The sequence below is a fragment of the Rhinolophus sinicus genome, linkage group LG12, assembly GCF_036562045.2.
Source record: "Rhinolophus sinicus isolate RSC01 linkage group LG12, ASM3656204v1, whole genome shotgun sequence".
Classification (NCBI taxonomy): Eukaryota; Metazoa; Chordata; class Mammalia; order Chiroptera; family Rhinolophidae; genus Rhinolophus; species Rhinolophus sinicus.
Genome location: NC_133761.1, coordinates 52,264,532 through 52,290,528, shown reverse-complemented (window position 1 = coordinate 52,290,528; position 25,997 = coordinate 52,264,532). Strand labels below are relative to the sequence as shown.

Genomic DNA, 25,997 nt, shown 5'->3' with positions numbered 1-25,997 from the left:
CGCCGCCCGGGCTGTCTCCTTTGTTCACTGAACGCGCCACACCTTCTCCACCAGGGGAATCCCAGGCCCAGAAAGCCGGGGCCGTGGGAGGAGAAGGGGTCGGAAAACAACCCCGCACCCGGGATCTCGGCGGGGCACGGCGGCACGGCGCCCTGGAACCTCGACACTGCGCCTCTTCCCACCCCAACCCCCGCCTTCCGCCGCAACCGCCATGTTTAACCATTGCCCGCGCGCTCGTGCTCGCGTGCAGGGCCGCCGGGCGCGCGCTGCGGGGAGGGCGGGGGCGGGGCCGCGGGCTGCGAGCGTGCGCGCCGCCGCCGCCGCTTTGTCCTGCGCGCGGGCCGCGCAGCCGACGCGCCCGCCCCTGCTGGGCCGCAGCCCAGCTCCGCCGGCCCGCAGCCCGGGCCCACCAGCCCGGAAGTCGGCCTGCACTTGCTCGCGTCCCTCGTCCCCTACGTGTCCTTTGTCCTTCCGACCCCGGGACGATTCCCTCGTGCCACCGGCAGCTCCACCCTGCACCAGCAGCCATTTAGCCCCGAGCGCCAGCCTCCCCCAAATTGTGTTTCCACGCCCATCCCGCCTTCTCCCTTTTTTTTTTAGTTTCATTACTTAGGGGCTTTAAAATAGCACCGCTCGGTTCGCCTAGAGACTGGGGACAAAATGGAGGGACCAACTCGTTATTGAGTGTGCGTCAGGGCGTTTGTATCCGCCCTTAACAGAGAGGTGAAGGACTTCGGGGGTTTAAGTAGAAAAAGGCTTACAACAGCCTTTTTAGTGTTGAGTGGTGGTCCACAGTGATCCCTACGACTGCGAATTAACGTGAAATCTAAAATAGTGCGTATTGGTGAGGTCATTGAGAATGAATGCGTGCTGATCCAGTGTAAGATAGGGTTTAGCCAGTTTCTCAGCACTAAATAAATACAACGCAGGTCCCTTTTCAGAGTTGTTTTTTTTTTCTATCCACCGTAAGGTAAATGTCCCTATGATTACCTTATCCCTCCCGTTGTATTTAACGTTTAGTTTTCATATATTTCAAAGCATACTCCTGGGAAAATGTTTAAGCTTTAGAGTGTGTCATTGTGCAAAGTCATGCTGCTCGTAATTATGCTGCTGCTTGACACACAGTAAGTGCTGGGTAAGATTAGCGATGATGATTTAATATTACGTATCATTAATTGAACGTTTTCTTATTCCGTGTAATGACCTTACTTTCATGATCATTTAATACCTTTCTACAATCCCAATAAAATATACAATTTATGACATTTATGTGTGAGTTATTTTTTTAAAATGAGTAACTTTGGGGGAAATTGGACAGCTACAGACAAATTACATACTGCTCTAAAATTTATTAGGAAATAGAAAAAAAAAATCACTCCACCGATGATATCCTGCCAGTTTGGGGTTCTCAGCTGAAATTCTTGAGCTAACTATGCTTTGAACTGTGTCTGGAAGGTAATATTTAAGGTAGTAATATTCCATAAAGGAGTGAAGAATTCTTTTGAAGTAATTCCTAATTATGTTGTAAAGGAAGAACTGGAAAAGTACCAGGTAAAAACACTGTAAAGCCATCCTATTTTATTTTTTATTGTGATTTTGAAAATTGCTGGGGTAAACTTAGTTGAGGTTCATTTGTCTTTGAAAGTATTTTCATATGTTTTTTTATATTAACTTTTAATTTCACAAAAATGTATACTTGCATGTTTGATTTTTTTTGTTTGTTTTCAGTTTATAGAATGAGAAGTAAAAAATCTCCCACTTCTCACCCTTTCTCTCCTCTCTAAACACCACTAACAGTTTGATATATCTCTTTCTAAACTGTTTTCTTCTTTTTCTTAATTAAAACAACAATGAAATGTAAGGTACAAAGTGAAACTATGCCATACCTGCCCCCATACATGTGTATACATGTCTTCATATATGATGCCCACATATACACTATGTAATTTGCATTCAGTAATTTACTTTTCACCATTTAACACTGTATCTAGGAAATTGATGTAGCTATAGATTTACTCATTCATTTTAAAGGCTGCTCAGCAATCCTTTAATCATTTTCCTTCTGACTGACATATAGAAAGTTTCCATTTTTTCACTAATCAAAAAAAAAAAAAACTTCAGTGAGCATCTTTATGCATAGATCTTTGTGCACATGTTCAAGTATTTCTATATGACAGATTTCTGGAAGTGGTCTAACTCATTCAAAGGAGTATGCACATTGAAACATTTAATGCTTACTGCTAAGTTGTCCTGCAAAAAGACTGCCAATTTACATTCCCCATGAACAATAGATAGAGTGCCTGGTGCTTCACCACCTTTTAAACACTGCATATTATTGTGTTTTAAAATTTTTACTTACCTGATGAGTGAAAAATGGTATCTTACTGCTTTAAACTTTCCTGATTACTAATATGGTTGAGCATTCTTTCAAATGCTTATTGGTCATTCTTTTTTAGAATGAACTTCGTATAGCTTTTGTGCATTAAGAAATATGGTTGTGTATGTGATTTTATTTGTTTATAGCAGCTCTTTGCAATTACGGCTTTTAACCCTTATATTTGTAACAGATACTTTCTTTTAGTTTACTTATTTGTTAATTTTGTTTATGGAGTTGTTGACTTTAAACAAATAGATATTTCTCCAGCAAAAGCTTTTTTTCCCTCAGGAACAACAAAGAATTGCAATTTGGGACATGCAATTTAATGGGACCAACCACAACTAGTCCAGAGAAACAAGGAAGAGGAAGTCTCTTGGCAAGTTTTAACTTGCAGATTATCCACTTGGGTGGGATTGCTGTAAAGGAGGATTCCATTGGAGGAAACTGAAAGTTCAAAGTATAGTGAGTTTTCATTGGCTGAGTTATTGTGGTCTCCCATTAGCTGAACTACTACTGGGCAAGGGGGAATCTTTTCTTCCTCCTCATGAAGTAGTCATGTAGTTATCATGAGATGCAAGGTATATCTCTTCCAGTTGGGGTCAGTAGTGTGCATTGAATGATACCTTCATTAGAGTTCTGTTTTCTAGTCTCAGGACTGAATTTTTTTTTTTTTTTTTTTTAACATATGCAGTTTATTACACAGGTTGGGTATTTAAAAAATATTAATAAAACATATTTGGTAACAATTAGTTGAACCAACTCTATTTTAAATGAGATTTCTGTTTATTAATTTTCAAAGTATTTAGTTTGTCAAACATTTTAACCTTTTTTTATGGAATCCAATCTGTTAATATTTTCTTTTATGGTTTTTGATCTAGTGTCTTGCTTAAGTAGGCCTTCTTGACTCCCATAATAAAAACTCATAATTTTGAAAACAATCTTTATATTGCTAATTTTCTTGGTAACAATTTTGATTATCTCTTTTCCTATTTCTTAAAAGACCAACTTTTGGTATTATTGACCAAGTCTATTTTTTTCTGTTATAGTTTACATTTTTCTGTTTTATTGTCTTTTTTATAGCTTTCGAATCAAGTATTTACTTCAGTTATTCTCCATCTTTCTTGGTTTCTAATGAATGTATTTAAGGCGATAAAATTTCCTCTGAGAATCATTTCATCATATGTTACATCATAGATGTTGACAGGTTATGTTCCTATTATCATTATTTCCTAAGTTTTCTATAATTTCAGCTTTCATTTCTCCAAGTGAATATGTTTGGATATGCTTTTGGCATTAATTTTTAGTTTTGTTTTGTTTTGCTTTACACTGTGGCCTGACAAGTGATTTCCATCTATAGTTGTTTTTTAAGATAAGAAACAATAAGTCAACTGAAGAAACAGTGAGGCCTTGAGCTATGGAACATTGTTGCACTTTAACATGGGGACTGAGAAATGTAGAGCTGCACTGTAGGGTTGTCCATCACTGTTGGTCCTCAGCCATGAATGGACGCAGACAACATCATCGGATACACAGTCTCAAAGTTGGAATCATTCCCATAGTAGGGTTTTTCAATAATACATTGTTGTTGTGGATCATAGCTCCCAAGTCGTTCAGTTTTAGTTTTGCAGTTTTAACTTGCAAGTTACTTTTTCAACTCAAATCTTTCAGACTGCTTTCATCCATACACAGTATATAATCAGAGCAGACAAGGTCTTTGGTGACTTTGCTATTTCCTGTTTTAGTGGACTTTGCTGCACTGTCTATCCTTGAGTTATCTGAAATGTTTTTATCAGTCATAAGTTTTCTGAAAGCTGCTTCTGCAATGGGTGATTGACAGATATTATCTGCTTGGCCATCTTCTCAAGGGCAGCCTCTCAATTGCTGTTGCACGTCTCATCCTGCTCCAGTCTCAAGGCCCAGCTCTGTCACCGCTCAGCCATGAAGCCTCCCAGACCACCTTAACTTGAGGTGATCCCCTCTCTTCCTGAGCAGTGGTAAAGAGTGCACACTCTGGTAGCCAAGAGTTACCAGCTCTTTGACTGAACTTCTATAATCTCTCAGTGCTTTAGCTGTAAATTGAGAATAATGATAATTCCTTTTCTGTAATTATTGTGACATCAAATGATAAAGTGTTCAGCAGAATGCCTAGTGTTAGGTAATGTTCAATACATCATCTCAACTCCCATAGTGCTTACTGTCTGCAAAGTGACTTGGAGATTATTTACTAGTTTGAATTGTTAGTTACCTCACCATTAATGTGTCATCTCCCAATTGTCTTGAGGGCAAGAACCAGGGAGTCTCAATGACAGTCCAGCACAGGTACGGTATGTTTCCAGCACTGATTTGGTCTGGATGGTTCAGGGTAATCACCTGAGCCATGAAGCCAGCTGCTTCCATCGATGGGTTATTTTTTGCTGTCACCAGCCACTTTGCCACTACGAATGTCTTTGTCAGACATGTTCTTAACATTGAAGCCCACAATGTCCCCTGGAACAGCTTCACTCAAACTTCATGGTACATTTCAACAGACTTTACTTCAGTTGTAACATTGACTGGAGCAAAGGTGACCCCCATGCCGGGTTTGAGAACACCAGTCTCCACTGGGCCCACAGGGACAGGACCAATGCCACCAATTTTGTAGGCATTCTGGAGGGGTAGACGCAAGGACTTGTCAGTTGGATGAGTTGGTGGCAGGATGCAATCCAGAGCTTCAAGCAGTGTGGTTCCACTGGTATTGCCATCTTTACAGGTGACTTTCCATCCCTTAAACCAAAGCATCTTAGCACTTGGCTCCAGCACATTGTCACCATTCCAACCAGAAATTGGCACAAATGCTATGGTGCCAGGATTACAGCCAGTTTTCTTAATGTAGGTGCTGACTTCCTTACGATTTCCTCATATTTCTTCTGGATATAGGGCAGCCCAGTGGAACCTAGTTTGTTAACAGCAGCAATTAGTTGTTTCACACCCAGTGTACAACCTGAATGGCATGCTCACGGATCTGCCTACTCTTTCTTTGAGACACCTGCCTCAGATTCACCAACACCAGCAGCATCAATCAGAACAGCCTGAGATGTGGCTGTAATCATGTTTTTGATAAAGTCTCTGTGTCCTGGGGCATCGACAATGGTCACATGATACGTGGTAGTCTCCAGCTTCCACAGGGGATATCAATGGTGATCCCACGCTCACATGCTGCTTTCCATTTATCCAAGGCCCAGGCATTACTTGAAGGAGCCCTTTCTCATCTCAGCAGCCTCCTTCTCAAATTATTCAATGGTTCTTTTGTTGATCCCACCACATTTGTAGATAAGATGACCAGTGGTGGTAGATTTGCTGGAATCTACATGTCCAGTGACAACGATGTTGATATGAATCTTTTCCTTTCCTATTTTGGCTTAGATTTAGTGGTGGTGTTCACACCTGTATTCCAACGGCAAACCTGTTACGAAAAGTACTTAGTGCTTTGTATTATTATTTTTCAATCTTACTGAAAAAATAAGACTAAAATCTCATTTTTTAAAAAAAGCTTATACTTTATTTAGAGCATAACTCTTATCTACTCCGTCACAACCTTAAAGACTAAACATTGTACATATTTGAAAATACAGGTGAACTGAGCATATTTGAAAAACCAATGAGATAGTTGTTTTAAGAACCAAAGGGACATATATTTTTAGCAAATATCCATATTCCAATGGTTGAATCTTATTGTTGGGGGGGTGGTATAATTTATAATTAATTATAAATCAGAAATAATTATAAATTGGAGTAAAGCTAAATCTATGAGAAGATTATGCCTTAGAAAAACATATGATTGGAAACTGCCAGAATAGTCTTCCAAAACAAGGGCAACAGGGAAATGTAAATTAAAGTGTCAGTGAGATGCTATTTCACACCCATCGTTCTCATAAGCTGCAGGTGGGAACACATATCGATACAATTACTTTGAGAAACAATTTGGCATTATCCTGTACAGCTGAGGACGAGAGCTCCAGATGATTCGGTGATTCCACTCCTAAGTACATACCCTATGTTAGTTCGCTGACCCCTGCCAGCCCACCAAATGTGACTGGTCCGCATGAAGGTAAGTACAGAAATTGAAATAAGTGTTGAGAAACCTTTATAGCAACTTAATGTTGTTGAAATATCCAAGCATATGATTTTACAAACTATCAGCCTGTAACAGATTGAAAATTTAGAAACCAAAACAGAACTGATTCATCGTAGATAGTTTGAGAAGTACTACTTCCTATAGACCAATACTTAAACTTGTTTTGTGCGTACAGCTCTCCTGGCAGTATTGTTAAAAGGCAGATTGTAATTCAGTAGTTCTGGAGGGGGCCCAAGGGTCTGCATTTCTTGCAAGCACTCAAGTAATGCTGATACTGCTGGTCTTGGGGCCATATTTCAAATAGCAAGACTCGACATTCAACTTTGCTCGTGTATAAAAGGGGCATGTGTGCGAATTTTCATAGTAGCTTGTCTCTAATAACAAAAATACTGGAAACAACTCGAATGTTCTTGAACAGGAGAATGGATAAATTAATTGTGGTAACATCATCAATAAAAATATATATATTCGTGAAAATGAACTACAGGAAGATATCAACATTCTTACAAACATAACGTTAAATAAAATACAAGTAGCACAAAAATATATAAAGTATGATACCATTCACGTAAAACTTAAAATCATGCAAAATAATACTATCTATGTTCGGGTGCATATATTTGTAGCAAAAGCATAAAGAGATACCTAGAAGTGGTAATACCAGATACAGGCAAGTGTTTCCTCGTGGGGAAGGGAGGGATACGTGACAACCTTATAGTCTGTTACGGTATTTAAGCTGCGTGATCAAGAGATCATCGCATTTTTTGCTTTTTAAAGATTTAAAATATGTTTAGAATCGCATATAAAAGGCAATTTAAATTCACCCAACTGACATTTACCCAAATGTAAAGAATTCATGAAATACATTTCAAATGTATTCTATACTTTTTAAAGGGCTTGCAGAGTGAGGGGTATCCTTTACCCTCAGAAAAGCTCCTTTAAATTGGGAAAAGAGATGTGAGAGGGAAAAGGGGTGGTTTTGAGAAACTTTGCTTTTTTGCTTTTTCCTCCCTCAAGTTTGTTTAGGGCCAGTTATAGTGAAACTTGGGTACAGAGTGCCGAATTACCACACCAGCTATTAATAAATAATTCATGCATCATGAACGTAATGAGCGTGGTAAACCCAGCACCAGATCTGTTACACATGAGCTGACCACCCTGGATAGGCCACCACGCCTCCTGCCTGCTTTGCTGGGCATCCTCCTTGTTGGTCTTTCAGCCTCCACTCTAGACCCTCACATGTGGTCTTCTTCCCCCACACAACAACCAGAGTCAGTTATTCCTTCAACACAAATCCGAACAGTCATTCCCCTACACCCAACACCACTGGCTGGCTCATCATACTATTTAGAATGGAGTCAAAGTCCTTAGTATGGTCTGCTTGGCCGCCATCAGCGGGCCTCTCTTACCACTCTGATCTCATCTGCTGCTTTCCCCTCTGCATCCTACACTCAGGCCCCACTGGCCTCCACGTTGTTTATCCAACACACACGCTCATTCTTATTTCAGGGCCCGGAGTGCCTTTCCCCAGCCTGGACGTCTCCTGGTTCTGTCCTTCTCACCATTCAGGTCTCTGCTCAAATGCACATCCTTAAAGAGACCTTCTCTGACCACCCTAATTAAGGAAACACTCTTCCTTCCATGACTGTCTATCCTTTTAGCCCACTTTATTTCTCTGCTTAACCATGATTGTCAGGATACATCGCATTAGATATTGGTTTGTTGCCTGCCCCCACATATGCTTGACCATAAGCTCTTAACAAATACTTAACAATTTCATTCTCAGTTTCTGGCACATAGTAGGTGGTCTGTAAATATTTGTAGAGTGAATGGATGAGTGAATCAGCAAATGAGCAGGCCAGGGAAATCTTGACTACCTGCTGTGCCCGGGAAGGCCACATTTAATCTACTAAATGGCAATAACTCAGGAACAATCTTGACATACTTTATTATCAATGTAGAAACCAATAGGTACTTAGGAAAGAAGAGTTAACATTTTAGTGCTCACTATGTTCCAGGTACTTTGCACATATTATGATTTTATTTGTTATTCCATTTCATTTTTTCCCCAGCCACTCCATGAGATAGATGTTTTCATGTTATAAAGAAAAATGTGAGATTGAGAGAGATGACGAATTTGCCTGGAGTCACAAAGTTGGTTCTATAAGCTGCACGGTCTTACAGGCGACATGAAGGTCTATGTCCCATGCCCACCTGAGAGTCATTCATTAGGTGTGTCATTGAATGTTAGTGCCGGGAGGAAATTTAGACCTCATTTAATCCAGTCTTCTTTCCTTCACAGGCAGAACAGCTAAGATCGACTGGAGTACTTGTCTGCCTCTTTCTGTTCCACGTATGTACAGTCTTTCCTAGTTATTTGCAGATTCCATATTTGCAAATTCACCTCCTTGCTAAAATTTATTTGTAATGCCCATATCAATACCTGTGGCACTTTTACGGTCATTTACAGTCATACACAGAGTGGTGACATTTTTGAGTTGCTCGGTGCGTTCGTTTCCAACTGAGACTGAATAAGGTGACACTCTGTCTTCTTGTATTAGCTCTAATACTGTAAGTTAAATGTTCCTTTCATGGTTCTTTAATGCCTTGGTGTTTTTTGTTTGTTTGTTTGTTTTGGGGTTGCTTTTTTTTTTTTTTTTTTTTGCATTTTTGTATTTTCTTTGGGGATTTTGCTATATAAAATGTCCTGCAAATGGAAAGCTGCGGTGCTGTCAAGGGTTCCTGAGCACAAAGGCTGTGCTGTGCTTTACGGAGGAAGCAAGTGTGTTAGATAAGCTTCATTCAGGCGTGAGATACAGCGCTGCTGGCCTTGAGTTCAATGTCCATGAATCAACAATGCTGATTAGGTGGCTTGAAACAGAAACACACATAGACCAGGTTATGTATTGATTGGGTGACAAAAATGTTGTGACCAGAGGCTCCCTGGAACCTAACCCTGAACCCTGTATTTCCCCTGGGAATTCACTAACTCAGTCTTTGGGAGCGACTGTATAGAACATAACTATGGTGAATGAGAATCGAGTAGTTTTGTAAGATACTATAGAGTTGCATCTAGTTACAAAGGACAGTAAGAAGGGGTGATGTTAAAAAAAAGAAAAGAAACAAATCCCAATCCCTAAGAGAACTACTTAGTTGTCATTTCAAAGTATGAAATATGATTGCTGGTTAATACCCACTTAAATCTCTAGAGCTTTAGAGATTTGCTCTCTCTAGAGTGGGAACGCTGTGAGAAGGTAAAAACAGCTGTTCTTATTGTCAGTTTCTGATTGTGGTCTATAATTTTAGCATTCTTATTTTTGACCTTTTCGAAGCATAGCCGTATACTCTCATGGTTAAATGGGAGATAATTGTACGATGGATAGAGCACTCAATTTCTGGGAATGAGTCAAAACTCTGATGCCTCCTGGGTATGTGACCTTAAGCAAATCTCAGAACTTTTCTGACCCTCAGTCTCTAATCTGTAAAAATAGAGACACTAATCAATATTAGCTAACTTACAATCTCAGGTTTTCTAAGGGTTTTTCACCTAATCCTCATAATCCTGTGAGGGAAACATTAATACCGCATTATTCAGAGGAGGAAATTGAGGTTCAGAGAGGTCAAATAACTGGCTCAGGGTCACACAGCTCGAAAGCACAGAGCTGGGACTGTGAGCCCAAGATACTCAGTTTAACCACAGCCCTCCAGCCCTTCGGTGGCCCTCATCACCTGCCATCCCAAACAATTCTGGATGGTGACGTAAGTGTATCAACCCCAGTGCTGATAAAACATAAGGTATTAGTATTTTTTCCACCAGGTTTAACATTTTGAATGTTACCATTTCAAAAGGGAGTTTTCCCTAACGATGTGTGGTTTCCAAAAAGTTGGAATCATTCCATATGCTTTTATCCATCCCTCTAGGGACCAACTTTTTTTTGCGGGGGGCGGGGGTCAAGACTCATTTCTCCTGTTAAATTGAAAAGGAGAATTTTAAGTGGACATTTTCTTTGCAGCAATACTCTGTGGAACTTACCTTTTGCATTTAGAATGGGATATTTGTGTTAGGATTTGAGTGTGATTTTCCAAAGGCACATGATGTTAAGACATAACTCTGAGAATCGTTTCACTGGCAGTAACACAAACTAATTAAATTTGTGAAAAAGGAAGACAAAAGGAGAGAGAGGGTGAAAAAGTAGCAGCCTACAGTCAGGGAGCCATTAAATGTCTGTGCAAACTAATAAAACAGCCCCTGGAAACTACATCCCTCTTCACCCCAAAGAGTTTGTCAGTAAGTTGGTAGTAACACTTTCTCCGGTGGGTTTCACTCACTCACTCCCTCCCTCATTTATTTACAGATCTTTTTTGATCATCTGCTTTGTGCTTGGAACTCCTCTAGGCCCAGAGGATATGGCGATGAGCAAAACAGAAAAGTAAGCTTCTCTCAGGAAGCTGACTTTTAGTGAGGGGAGATGGGCAAAAGGAATGCTATGAAATGATACTGTCTTAGGCAGGCTCTCTCTCTCTCTCTCTGTCTCTCTCTCTCTCTGTCTCTCTCTCTCTCTCTCTCTCTCTCTCTCTCTCTCTCTCTCTCCCCTCACTCTGGGGGAAGCAAGCTACCATGTTATATGCAGCCCTCTGGGGAGGCCCAAAAGGTGAGAAACTAGCCCCCGCCAAGTCAGCAGTAAACAGGCCTGTCAGCAACCACATGAGTGAGCGTGGAGGTGGGTTCTCCAGCCATCAGCCTAAGAAGGCAGCCTCCTGAGCAACACAGCCGATTCTGCTTAGCTTCCCTGCTCCAGATTCCTGCTGCTCAGAAACTGTGGGAGATAATAAATGCTTGTTGTTTTAAACTGCTAGGTGTGGGGGCGATTTGGCCTGCCACAAGAGATAAGGATCGCGGTTCTCAACTCCTGTGTTTGTGCTTCTATTTGCATCCTTGGCCAACCTCCAACAGCGAGGTGAACCTGGACATCCTTCCATTGTGAGCTCAGACCCAGGCAGCTGAGTGGTGCTGGAAAATCCCCACAAAACAGGGCATAGAGTTTTCATGTTCACCGATGTCTCCTGGACTCGCAACACGGCCCAACCCTGCTTTCCTGGTGAATTCTCTCATTTTCAAACATTCTCCGCTGTTTTTAAACTTCAGACCCCTTCACCTGCACTCCCCCTCAGTAGATGCTCTCACCCTGTAATTGAGAGGAAAATAGAAGCATATGCTCCTGTCACTCATCTCTGGTGTCCGGCACCCTCTCCCACTTATTTTCTTCTGCACCAGAGAAAGAGCCGTTCCATTAAATCTAAGGTCAATTTCTTCACCTCGAGTCTTCATTCCATCTCTTCCTTCCTTGTTTGCTGGCTCAACCCTATCAGGATATAATCAAGCTGCAATCTCTCCAGTCTGTGAAAGAAAAACATCCTCTTTCCATGCACAGCCTTCTCTGTCTACTGCCTGTCTCCTTCTCCCCTCCACAGCTACATTTCTTCACGGCGTCTGTTGCCTACACTAGACTGTCTTTATAACCTAACCTTCAGTTACTGCTATTCCGTCTGGCTTTTGCCTTCACAAAAACGATTTCTGCAGAAGTGACTCGTGATCTTCATGATGATACATCCAAAGGCATTGTTTATTAAGGGAAAATAATAAAAACGTGTTGTTATGGAAAATTTCCCACACAGACATACGTGGAGAGAACGGTGCTGTGGACTTCCACGGCCTCAGCCGCTGGCTCCCACAACTTGTGGCCAATCTCCTTTCAGGTATCCCCACAGCTCCCTCTCACGCCACCCCAGGATTATGATGAAGAAATACCAGCTTTCATATTGTTTACCCCCAAATATCTCAGTATCTATTCCAAAAGTACAAGAACTCTCAAAGGCCCTTCTCCATTCTTGATTTCGAGAGGTCATTCAACAACATCTAACATTGTGGTTTATTCCTCCCTAAGCATTGACGCCACTGCCCTTTCTTACTCTTCTTGGTTGCTCTTCAGCCTCAAGTTTGACATTTTCTTTGCTGGATTTTTCTTCTCTATTATCTCATTTCCTTGGGGCTTTTCCCTTTACCCTGTTCCTACATTGCCCTGAAGGCCCAGCCCTCCCAAGGCTGCCCTCACCATCCACTTCCATAGCTGCCAGTGTGGGCCTGTGGCTCCATCCTTTTTTCTGAACTCCAGGCTCTGCTACTAACCTGACAGCTCTCCTTAGCTCTCTCACAGATACTTCAACTTCACAGATTTAGAATTAAGCTCATCATCTTTCCCACCAACCCTCCCCGCCCATTGTGTTCTTTATTAACAGGCATGACACTTACCCAGGTATTCAGTCCAGAAACCCAGGAATCATCTCTTCTCCCCCCCGCCACCCCCACCCCCGTCACCATCACTCCCCCCCTTACCCCCCCACCCATAGCTAATTATTAGCAAGTCCTATAGATTTGATTATCTAAATAAATCTATCTACTCACTTCTTTCCATCTTCCTTATCTCCATCAGAATCACCAGCGTCATTCAGCTGGTTACAATAGGTTCCTAATTGGTTTTCCTGCTTCTACCCCAGCCTCCTTCCACCCCTGAACCATTCGCTCCATTGCAGCCACAACACAAAAAATCCCATCTTGTAATCCACCCCCTAAAACCTTTCAGTGGCTCTTTATATTTTTAAAATTAAGACCAAAACTCATAGCAAGGACCTGCCCTAGGTGCCCCTCATCACGGGGTCCCCCAATTCTCCAGGCTCATCCAGTGCCATTTCCCTCCTGGCTCTCTAAGTTATTGCCAAGATTTTAGAAATATTTTAAGTGGTTTGTTGAAAAAAGCTGGACTTAGTAGGGAAGTATAAAACATTTAATTAAACTTACTTTGTGGACCCATTCTCTCTTATGGATAAAAGTATGGATATGTCCCAATAGCTTTTTGGTTTCTATATCTGTCATCCTAATAACCTCATTTCAGGAAATTTTAAAGTCTCATTAATAGTCACATTGAAATTCCAAATTCCCCCTTTCCCAAGGTTGGGCCCACTTCAGGCTGGGAAACCAGCAACAGCGTCTGACCCCTCTGTGTGGAGTTGGGGAGACAGTGAAATGGGGGAAAGAGCAATGTGTCCCATGGGGACAGGAGTGTAATCTGGTGATGGTGGGAGCAAGTGGGGCCCTTCTGGCCCCACCTCTAGGTGGAGCTCTTAGTGAAGTCGTTGGATGACACTAGGCATGTGCCCATCAGGGCGTCCACATATGCCTCCTGGAAACTTCCCCTTTGCCCTGCCTCAGTGGAAGCACAGCTCAGTCCCAAGTGATTCTCTTCACTCTGCCCACAAGGGCAGTTCTGCCATGGCCTCTCCCCTTAGATGCCCACCTTCATGTCCCCCCCAACTCTAACTTCTCTCAAGGGCCTTTTGGAGCCCTTCTCAAAGGCTTGAGTGAGGAGAAAGGACCCTCATCCCTTCCCCCATGGTGGAGTGCGAAGGGGATACACAGCACAGCTCCCAGGAAAGTCTCTTGACCTCTTCATAAAGTTAGAAGACAGTGGGCATCTAATGCTGGTGGAACTGGCTTGGATTTCTCCCTTTACGAGTCTGGTGTAGATGGTAGAGTTTAGCTACCGCAGAATCTCAGTTGACAAAGTGGGTAACTTGGCACCTCTTGTTTACTATCTGGTCTTTGGAACCCTTGTGGAAACTATGACAATGAAAAGGGTTACATTAAACATCAGGATATGATAATTGACATTTTATGTACAGACTGTTTAGAACTCGTGACTAATAAAAATACAGCCAGTCTGTTAAAAATGAAAATGAAAGAGTGGAAAATAATTATTCTAAAATTTGAGTTATAACTGAAAAAAATTTAGTCTGACCTTGATTTCCATTAGTCCAAATTAATGAGATTTCAGGTAATTTACAGTGGCATAAATTTAAATGCTTGATAGAAGTAATTTTTATTTTATTTTAAGAGATTTCAAACATGCCCAAAACAGAGGGAATGACATAATGAGCTCTCAAATATCCTTCATCTAGCGTCACCAGTCAACTTTGACCCATCTTTTTTCATTTATATCACCCTACACATTTTTTTTTGCTAGACTATTTTAAAACAAATCACAGGCATTGTATTATTTTACTGTAAATCTTAAGTAGCTATCTCTGAGAGATAAGGGCATTTAAAAATATATGCCCTTAATGATATTATTACATCTAATAAAATTACCAATAATATTAACAAACTCAGTCTATATTCACATTTCCCTGAATGTCTCCAAAATGTCTTTTTACAGCTGATTTGTTCAAATCAGGACCCACACAAGGTTCACAAACTGCCTTTGGTTGCTCTTGTAAGTCTATTTTAATCACCTCTTCTACATTCCTTTTTTATTCATGACATTTCTTTGTTGAAGCAACAGGTCAATTTGCCTGTGGAATTCCCCCCCCCCCCATGTTGGATTTGGCTGATTAATTTCTGTTGTGTCATTTAACTTGTTCCTCTACCTTTCGATTTCCTGTAGGCTGGTAGGTAGCTCCAGAGGCTTGACTAGATTCAGGTTCACTGGCAAGAATAAATCATAGTGGTGCCATGGACTTCCTATTTCTCACTGGCAAAGACGGTCAGTTGATGTGGGGTCGGCCTGATCCCTTCATCAGCCTTGCAGCTGACGGTTTTCATAGCTATTGATGATTGTGGCCTAGACCCATTATTTAATCAGTGGCTACCATGCTTTCTGGTTTTATTAACTGGACTTCTAGAAAGAAGAACTTTCCTTCATCAGTTATTTGGTTACCTTGAAGTACAAGCTGAATAGGAAGGCAGGATAAATGCTTGACTCGTTTCCTTCATTTACCAATTTTCAGAAAAATATGTTGTTACTATAGCAATCTCCAAAGACAGACAATAAGTTTTTTTGTTTGTTTGTTTTGTTTTTGAGGAGGGATGATTGGTGTCATTATGAACTTGGATTTTTATAATTTTTTTAAAACCCATTGTAGCCATTATTCTTTTTGACATTCAAATTGTTTGATTTTTGGCTCATCAAGTTGGTTCCTGTATCTTTGATAAGGTCTCAGAAGTCTTTGATAGTTTCCTTACTTCCTGACATAACAGATGTCCCTGGAACAAGCATCTTGTACATTTTCTGCCATGGACCTGGGCTCAACCATTTCTCCAAAGAGCTCTGTTTTTGTTTGTTTGTTTTTAGTGGGTATAGTATTTGGAAACCAAGAACTGGTTGCTAGTTGAGCTCAGTTATGGGGGTGCCATTGCTCTTTCAGTGGACAGAGGTGGAAAGAAACATTTTGTTAAATACTGACTTCATACTGATATTCAAATTAGGACATTTAGAATTTGGGCCCTAGGGATGCCCAGTGCTACCCTATTTCCCCGAAAATAAGACCTAGCCGGACCGTCAGCTCTAATGAGTCTTTTGGAGCAAAAATTAATATAAGAGCCGGTATTATATTATAATACATTATATTATACCCAGTATTATATTATACCCTGTATTTATATTATATTATATTATATTATATTATATTATATTATATTATATTATATATATCATATCATATCATATCATATCATATCATATCATATCATATCATATCATATTATAAAGACCCGGTCTTATATTGTAGTAAAATGAGACCAGGTCTTATATTAATTTTTGCTCCAAAAGATGCATTAGAGCTGATGGTCCGGCTAGATCTTGTTTTCGGGGAAACAGATTAGATGTCACTGCTTCTTAGCTTTTTCAGTAGACAGTTACTGCCTACTAAATAATAGTACATATTAGTGGATTACAGGGTTTTAATTGAACTTTTCTGGATGTTATGCTCATGTCTTTTATGCTAAAAGTCTTGGTTCCTAAGATTTGCTCTATCTGTCATCTATATCTACTTTTTGTCCTGGATTCCATCCCACTAGGGATGTGTAGTCAATGCTGTGTTTCAGTCTTTCTCTGTGTGGCTATGCCACCAACTGGATATGCAGTTAGATTAATTTTTTTCAGTTGGACAAACATTTTGAAATTTTAAACATTTCTCTGTCCTTTGTTAATTTTATAATAACAATATTTCCAGGGGCTATGTTTAAATACCTTGAGTAAATGCATCCAGGAGAGAAGGGTCTCTTTCCTTTGCACCTATGCTCTTCTCCTGCCCCTAAATGTAGTTAGGGCCTGTGCAAACTCACCTTTATATGTACTACGCACCCTGCCAGGGTCGTTGCAGATACCATCTCGAGTAACCATCTCTACTGCCAAATGAGGGAAATATTTTTGTTACTAGTTTGTACGTGAAGAAATTGATTCTCAAAGAGGTCAAATAACTGCCCAAGTCACACTATTGGTAAGTGGAAAGTCCAGAATTCAATGTTAAGTGTGTCTTGTCTAAAACCTTATATTCTTTTCCAGTCTGCCATGTTACTTGTCAGTAATAACTCTATCCCATGTGTAATATTTAAGTTGAGAGCTTTATGCAACTCCAGTTCAGGAGAGATTTAGCATGTTTATTTTTTACTGCTTAATACTACATTTGGCATGTTCCTAGCAGCTCTCTTGGTAATGACCCAAACTGGAAAGTGCGTATCCGCTGTAGAATGAGAACAAAAGAATTATTGCTAATGTGACAACCTGGGTAAATCTCAGAAATAGAAGGATGAGTTGGAAAAAAATCAGATGTGAAAGTGTATATGTTCTATGTTACCATTTGTATAACGTTCCAACAGAGACAAAATGAATCCATGGTCTAGAAGTTGGGGGTTGGGGTCAGAGAATGGAAGGAGGCAGCAGTGCTGGGTGCTGGCTGTTCTATTTCTTTACTTGGGTGCTGTTTACAGGGGAGTGTTTGCTTTGTAAAAGATCAACAATAGGTGAACATTATTATACTCATCATCCTTATTTAATGGAAAAGGACACTGAGGCTTAGAGAGGTTAAATCATTTGCCCAAGGTCACATAACAGTGGCTGAACTTGGTTCTGTCGGAGTCCAGAGCCTTTTCTTACCCACTGCACATGCATCACACCAGGAGAGAGGGAGATGTCTGGATCTAGGAGGGCGCCACATGGGGCGTGAGGCGGGCAGGGTACCCAAACCAGGGGCAAGCTGGGAACAGAGTGTGTTCCTCAGTCACCTGGGAACATCTTAGAGTGAGAGAGTCTGGGTTTTGGTTCTGGGAGTGAGGAATGGGATCCATAAAGAGCATTAGGGATCAGGGAAAAGCCATGGTGTCCACCCGAGTGGAGATTCTTTAGCTGTCACTGTCAGTCAGCATCCCACCTGTCCACCGCCAAGGTACTGTCATCAGAGTGGGAAGGATATCTGACCCCAAAGTGTTTCTAATGGACGAATATATGAAATCTCAAAAAAGTAACCAGCATGAGTAATTCTAATCCATTCTAGCGCATGTATACAGATGTACCCATGAACGCTGTATCACACTTTGGGGATGGCTGGAGAGGTTATAGCAAACTGACATAATAATTATTAGGATTAAAGGTGAAGATTCACTGTTGTGCTATTTATGGCAGCTTTGGAGAAAAATTCTAAAACTCAAAGTATCTTTTTTTCTCAGCCTCTGAACGATGCATAAGCTTTTTATTTCCTTAGCAGTACAAACCATCTGAGGCTTTTATTAACAGAAAGATGTTGTATCACTTGTTCTCCCCTTTGAGAATAGATAAGCAGCTATTACAGGAGAACCACTCTTTCTCACTTAAGATGCAGGCCTGTCAAGCTTAGACTGAGCTCATATCAACTAAATTGTATGAACAGCAGCCCTTTCCGCACGCACATAAGGAAAGAGCGTTCTTGGATGAGCAGTCACAACTGGCCTCACCCCAAAGCCTTGGCCCTTCAAGGATCATCTCTCATTCTTCACTGGCCCTGGTGCTGTGTTATTCTCAGTCCCCCCACAGTGGTGGGGGATGTATTTGAGCCAAGAATGTTAAGTGTCTCTGTCCCCATCACCAGTGGGCTATCATCTCTTACCAGAAGACCACTCTGAAAACTTTACCTTTCATTCTCCACATGTTAGGTCTTAATGTTTTGTTATAATGGTGTATGAGGGTTTATCATTGTAACTTATGAACTAAACGAAGGCATTTTAAAGGAGAAAGCTACAGTATTTTCGTATGTACACTGTATTGACATGTTGGCTCTAACTTTCCAAATAAAAATTGCTGGCACTGAACACTCACTGAAGTAGATCGGAGGATAATCACTTTCCTTATCCTAATACTCATGCGGCATTACATACACATTTAAAATCCCCTTTTTATCAGTGTAAGCACAGATCCTGTGGCAACAAAGAGCACAGCCTAGTGGTCAATCCAAATAATTATCATTGCATTACACACTAGAAAGGTAAGTGTAAAATCAGAACAAAAGTCCATTGTGTATTTGTATTGCTCTGAGAAGATTCTACAAATTTCTGCCATCCAATTTCTTTATATTATTTGAAAACTTTGTGTTGGAAAATAAAACACAGACTCGTAAAATCACACAAAAATGGATGGATAATGTAATGAATTATCATAAGGCATGTAATTAATATTTAATTTAATCTTTCTGTTAAACTAATATTCAATATTAGGTTACTAAATTTACATTTAATTTGATATTGACATAGTATTATATTAATATTTAATTATAAGGCATTTATTAGTGAATCATTATAACACCCTTGTAACTACCACCCAGGTCAAGACGTAGAATTTGCCAGCTACTAAGAAGACCCTCCATTTGTTCCATCTCAATCATATCTTTCCCCCAAGTAACCAGTAAGATAGCTTCTTGTTTGTGTTTCTTTATAGTTCTTTCACCCAAGTAAATACCCTGGGACTCTATAGCTGTCCACTTTAAATGTTTGATATGATTTAAAGTCTCTAAATCTTCAAGTTTCCCCTGATCCCTTTCTCAGTCTCACAATTTATCTGTTGGAAAACATGAGTCCTTTGATTTGTGAAATTTCCTATCATCTGGATATTGTTGACAACATACGCTTGGTGTATGTAGTTCAACGTGTTCTGGATTTTCTACCAATTGGCAGCTGAATCAAGCTGAGGCTCAATCCCTTTGGCAAGACCACAGGTGGTAATGTGACCTTGAATGAGGAGGCACAAATACCTGGTTGACTCCCTTTTGTTATGTTAGCGACCATTGGATACTTAGTGCCTAAATCCATCAATTCATTGAGAGTTGCAAAATAGTAACACTCTAATCCTATCACTTCTTTTTCATTTATTAGGTGTGATACTTTCATAAAGAGATACCTCCCTTAATCCACTGTTTGGTTTCCCAGTGATACAACTGATGTAGGAAAAGCAAGAAAAATGCATGATTCTTTCGCATTATGTACCAATGTTTTCAAGCTGGTTCCTTAACATCTTTCAAATGTGATCATTTAAGTTTTTAAAAAATATATAATTATGAACATTTGGATCTAAACAATTTCAATCCCTTGAACTTATTGAAGCAGAAATTGTCCCATCTTTGGAAAGTGGATGCCTCTTGCAATTGATTCCTACATTCTTCTTCCAGGACCTAGTGGTCTTCCATAGCTTCATTGCTATCTGATATGACAGGATGATATGACAAGGGTCAGTGTGTACATTTCCTGTTCCAAACCAGGAATCAGTCATTTCTTCAAGAAGCCTTGGTTTCTTTTAGTGGGAAATGGTATTTCAGAATAATAATTGGTATTGTGGTGGTTGTTTCGTTTCTGGGCCTTTTCAGCAAATATAATATAGTATAATATAATATAATATAATATAACCCATGAGTCTATACTGGTACTTCAAAATCAAATTTAGGACAACAAGGTTTTTACTTCTTCTATCTCAGGTTTGTATACCCATTTTTCCACATAGAAAATATTACTCTCAAAAACAAAATGGATGATAGAATTAGAACATTCCATACTTACTCATTTGTTTTATCCTGTATTACTCACAAAAGTTTCAAAGCAACAATACTAATACTACCGCTGCCAATATGATTACTAAAAACAGTTTAAAAAAACCTTTTTTTGGCATGTTCCCTCACCCTATTCTTGACCCCTTCAAAAAAACAGCTATGCTCTATCTACATTGTCCGAGCATATGGCCATTACAAATAATATTCACTCTTTTCTAACTCTCATTTGGACTTAATTCCATAAGTAAAAAAGAGGAGTGATGCCCTACTTAATAAAATCCAACCTGCAAACTCTGTGAACTCACTTGCACTTACCTATGTGTTGGAGAATTTCTCATTTATAACCTACCATCCAATCTTTGTATTCGACGGTGGTGGCGATGAGGACAGTAGGCGGGAAAGAGAAGGCCGAACTTTCTCCCTTCCATTACCCTAAACCAGGATTTCTCAACCTCAGCACTGTCAGAATTTTGGGCCAATAGTTCTTTGTTGTAGGGGCGGTCATGTACATTGTAGAATGTTTAGCAACATCCCTGGCCTCTACCCACTAGATGCCAGGATTGCCATATTCCCCAACCCCACCGAGTTGTGACAACCAAAAATGTCCAGATATTGCCAGATGTGCCCTGGAAGGCAAAATCCTCCCAGTTGAGAACCACTGGCCTCGTGAATTGTTGTTTTGACCCTTACGAATTGGGCACAGTGTAATTTTAAGCAGTTAGCCCCTGAGTGACATGAACTAATGCCATCTCATATTTAAGCAATATTAAAATTACTTGAAAGGAAAATCTGTAACTGAAAGTTAATAATTACCTCTATTATAATAATAGCTAACATTTGTATAGCGTAATATTCATACAATTTACAAAACAATTTTCACTTATACTGTTTAGTAAACTCAGTAGGGATTATTAAATCTTCCTATTCTATAGGCGAGAAAGCAAAGTGACTGATTATCTTGTACTAGATGAAAAGAACAGGAAGCAGCAGAATGAACGACACGTTCTCGATGAAGCGCTCATCTGCGTTGATTGTGTTACGGGTCGTTTCTGCTTTTGATGCACAAGAAGAAATACATACATGTCCACATATTCACCTCTTCATTTTGTCTCTAACTCTATGGAATGGTCCTTAAAATTTCCATTTTATTTAATTTTCTTCAGGAATCCACCATTATGGGAGCCTCATGATGTTATTGCGTATTTTACCACCAGGTGTCGCCATAGTATACTTACACTTGTTTTCTGCCATTGGTGAATTCCTAATTTATTAAATTCTCCAAGGATTGATATTTCAGCTAATTGTAAATAAGTGTATCGTGCAACTCAAAAGAGCCCAAAATGCATAATGAGGATTAAAGAGGTGATTCTCAACCACGGCACAGAGGTTTGGGGCCTGTTCTGCGTCTCTGTCCCTCCTACTAACATCCACCTGGCTTCTTCTTTACATTTTTAATTATAGGACTTCTGTTTGGCTAGACTTCAGATGGTTCTCCAGGTTTATTGTTCTATACTTTAGTTGTAATTTTAATGTGTTCACGGAAGGACGCAGGCATAGTGTTTACTCCGCCATCTTGGATCCAGAGTTGGAGGTCAGTTTTAAGCAAGTCTATTATGGTTGAATAAAAGTGTAAACATTTAAATATCTCAACGTACTGCCCTTCATTCACAAAATAAATTAAAAAGACAAAGCAATATTTAAAGAAATAGAAAAGTTAAGTGTAAGTTAAGTACTTCCTCTCGATTTTTATCAATTATTAGCTCACTTTAGCTTTTGTTTCCTGAGTCTGAAGCCTTTTAGTGCCTCCCTCGTGTACAGGAATCACCAGAGATGTTTGAATATGCAGATTTAATAGGTTGCTTTGGGTTTAATAGGTCTGGCACAGGACCTGAAATGTTTCAGGTTCACCCTCCACACTTTGAAAAGGAAGTATCTAGGTCCTTGGAGGAGCTGACAGTCATCCAACACTCACAGGTGTGGCCTCATCTGACTTTCTGTTTTTTAATAACTTGAATGAGATGTAAGTTGGAGACCATGCACTTCATCCACTTAAATAAAGTGTACAACTCAGTGGCATTAGTGTATTCACAGACTTGTGCAACTATCACCATAATCAATTTTAGAATATTTTCATCATCCTAAAGAATCTCCCTATAAACTAGCAGTCACTTTCCTCCTCCACCCCCTATACCTGCCACTCAAGCCTTCGCACAGGGCCAAGCTCCTTTCCTTTGAACGTTTAATACATATTTGCACAGGTTTTAAACTTTACAGTAGGGGAATGTGGGTGTATTCCCACTGTTAACCACAGGAAAGATGGAGGGCGATATACGTAAATCTCAGTAATGCACATGAACACACATAGACACGTGTGTAGACACCCACCCACACAGAATTGGATTTTGGGTCTGACAGAGGGCAGAATACCCTCCATAAGTGGAATGGGGAGGCGTAGGGAAGATGATCTGTTTCCATTCATTCCACTTTGGCACAGGTCTCACTGTGGTGATGTGTGTAGGGGGCAGGCCCAGGCCAGAGGACTGACTCGCCAGGGAATGGACTGACAGCCTGGAAGCCCACGTTTCTGGGCCACCTGAGGGCAGGCAGGCAGGTAGGCAGCTCAGAGCTGTGTTGCTGATGCGAGGAAAACTAAGAACAGAGTAGATGGCTGCCTTCCCTTCACTGTTTGGGAATCTACCCTCCAGCAGAGTGAACAGGAATGAACCCAAGGTGGTGACGGAGGCCTCTGATGATTGTTGGGGTGAGCAGTGAGCTTCTCTGTACAGTAGTCCCCCCTTATCTGCAGTTTCACTTTCTGTGCTTTCAGTTATGGTCAACTTAGTTCAAAAATATTAAATGGAAAAATTCTAGAAATAAACAATTCATAAGTTTTAAACTGTGTGCTGTTCTGAGTAGCAGATGAACTCTTGAGAGTCCCACCATGTCCTGCCCAGGATGTGAATGATCCCTTGCCCACCATCTCCACACTGTAGATGCTCCTGGCCCATTAGTCACTTAGGAGCCATCTTGGTGATCAGACTGACTGTCACCGTATCCCAGTGTTTATGCTCAAGTCACCCTTATTTTACTTAATAATGGCCCCAAAGTGCAGAGTAGCTACGCTGGAATCCATAAAGTGCTTTCTGTAAGTGAGTACAGTAAAATAAGGTATTTTGTGTGTGTGTGTGTGTGTGTGTGTGTGACAGAGAGACCACATCCGCAGAACTTTTATTACAGTCCATTATTATAATTGTTCTATTTTATTATTAGTTATCATTGTTCATCTCTTATTGTGCACAACTTATAAATTAAACTATCACAGAAAACATAGCATATATAGAACTCGGTGCTATCTGTGGTTTCAGGCATCCATTGGGTGTCTTGGAACGTATCCCCCACAGATAAGGGGGGACAACTGTATTCAGTTCTCCTGGCAAATCGAATTCAGACCGATATCTCTGAAGTGCCAACACAGCGCAGAGCAGTCATCATTAAACACCCATCACCCACCCACTAGATTCTTCTTTATAAGATCAGGGGTGTTCAATTATGAGGGAAGAATGAACAGAGAGTCAGCTGCTATGTTGGTTCTAGTCAGTCTTTGCAGGTCAGTTGAGCACATTGGGATCTATAGTTTGACAGAGTGAGAAGCTTTTTACCCAATTTGTGCATATAATGGTAGTACCTGCACTTAGGGAGGACTTCTCTGTTCAGAAAGGACGGACTTTCACTTCCGCCATCATCTCACTTACTTCTCAGGCCCAGAGAGGGTGATCGTCTTACCGCTGGTAACTAAGGAGGTCACCGCTGAACCAGCGCCTCCCAACTGAAGAGCGGGCTCTTCATAACACATTTCCTTGTCTCTGAGTAGGAGCTTCCTCAGGTAGTCCTCTGTTTTCTATTCAAGTCCAGGAGTCAAACCACGTATAGTTGTGCAAATTAAGTCACGCTCTTGAATTAAGTGCTGTATAGAATTTTGTGCAGTGATGGAAATAGTCTATATCGACACAATTTGACACAGTTGCCTCTGGCCACAGGCCCCATGTGGCTAGTCCTACTGAGGAGCCCAATTGCTAATTTGAATTAATTTAAATTCATTTGAATGGACATAGCCACTTATGGCTATTGGCTCCAGTATCGGACTGTGCAGTTCTATGTAGAAAACAGACGTATAGAAACCTCTGCTTCTGGGACAGAGCTGTAATTAAAAAAAAAAGATATCATCTTAAAAGGTTTGAGATGCTAATGAGGAGAAAGAGGGTCAATTACTGTTAAAATTTTTAACCAGCAGGCAAAGGTCTCATTGCAAAGAAAAAAGTTGGAGTGTTAAAAAGAGAAATCTGAGGGTTTTTTTCCCCTCTAAAAATAGGATCTTATTAAACAAAATCTTTTTTTTTAATTTATTGGGGTGACAATTGTTAATAAAATTACATAGATTTCAGGTGTACAATTCTGTATTACATCATCTATAAATCCCATTGTGTGTTCACCACCCAGAGTCAGTTCTCCTTCCATCACCATATATTTGATCCCCCTTACCCTCATCTCCCACCCCCCACCCCTCTTAACCTCTGAACAAAATCTTAACAGCAAAATAAATGGTCTTTGGCAACTGTGGAAATAATATATGAAGAGGAATTATAGTTGTAAATGGCATGAGCTTGGATGAACCTCATAGTCTCTTTCTTGCTAAAGGAGCCCTCCTTCATTTGTCAGGAAAACCCTGACAAGTCAGGAAAGCCCTGACAATTGAAAGGGTAGAACTTGGCTCCAATAACTAGGAAATGTATTGGTTGGGCCATACCAGTGGTTCTCAATACTAAGGCGGTAACTTAGCGTCACCTGGGTATCGTTTAGTACAACAGTGGGGCCTGTGCCCCATCTCCAGAAATTCTGATTTAATTTTAAATGGCCCAGGCTGGTGCCAGACCAAACCTCAGTGATTCTACTCACTCATCACGGATTCCAAGAGGCAGCAAGGGCTGAGAACCACCGACCTACAAGGAGAAGCTGAAAATCTGGTCACTCTGATCTGCTAATGCTATTAATTCAAGGGAGACACAGACTCTCAAATTCATTTAAATAAAAATTCAAGAGAGTCTTGAGTTTTATTTTACCTCCTTGTGCGTGGGAGGGAAGCGACAATAATCCTGTTCTTGTTTAAAACAAAACTCACACGTGTTTAGAAAACAGAGATATCAATTTTAATGGAATTACTACTGCCAAGGAACAAATTATTAAGTGACCTAATCAGCACTGTAAACATTTTAAAGGTTCAAGGTTATTTTCAAAACAATCTCTGAAATCCAAGGATTTTTACCAGCTCTTTTGCTGGCAGTAATATTTGCAAAGGTGGTTTATGATGCAGAAAAGCATCTGCTTTTCTCAGGAAAAGAGACCATGCTTTTCTCCTTCTCATTTTGATTAGATGCCTTTTACCAGCCCTTAGAAGAGCCTGCAATTTTCAAGGCTAAATGCTTGTGAATTTTATCAGCATCGAGGGAAGGAAAAAAAAGCCAACTGAGAAGATGAAAACTTAAAATGTGGATAAAACAAAAAGACAGAGAGAGGCATATTAACAAATGGAATATGGAGCTTGCAGTATTT

At 40.4% G+C, this 25,997-nt stretch overlaps 1 long non-coding RNA gene and 1 pseudogene across 1 annotated transcript; one reads left to right on the top strand and one right to left on the bottom strand.

Annotated features, from left to right (window-relative positions):
* Window positions 1-24: 24 nt before the first annotated feature.
* LOC109446951 (elongation factor 1-alpha 1) lies at window positions 25-6,280 on the bottom strand (annotated as a pseudogene).
* Window positions 6,281-6,323: 43 nt separating this feature from the next.
* LOC141567949 (uncharacterized) lies at window positions 6,324-24,371 on the top strand. The gene is made up of 3 exons (XR_012490992.1): window positions 6,324-6,464; window positions 8,794-8,844; window positions 24,150-24,371. It is a non-coding gene; the product is annotated as an uncharacterized LOC141567949 (long non-coding RNA).
* The last annotated feature ends 1,626 nt before the right edge of the window (window positions 24,372-25,997 follow it).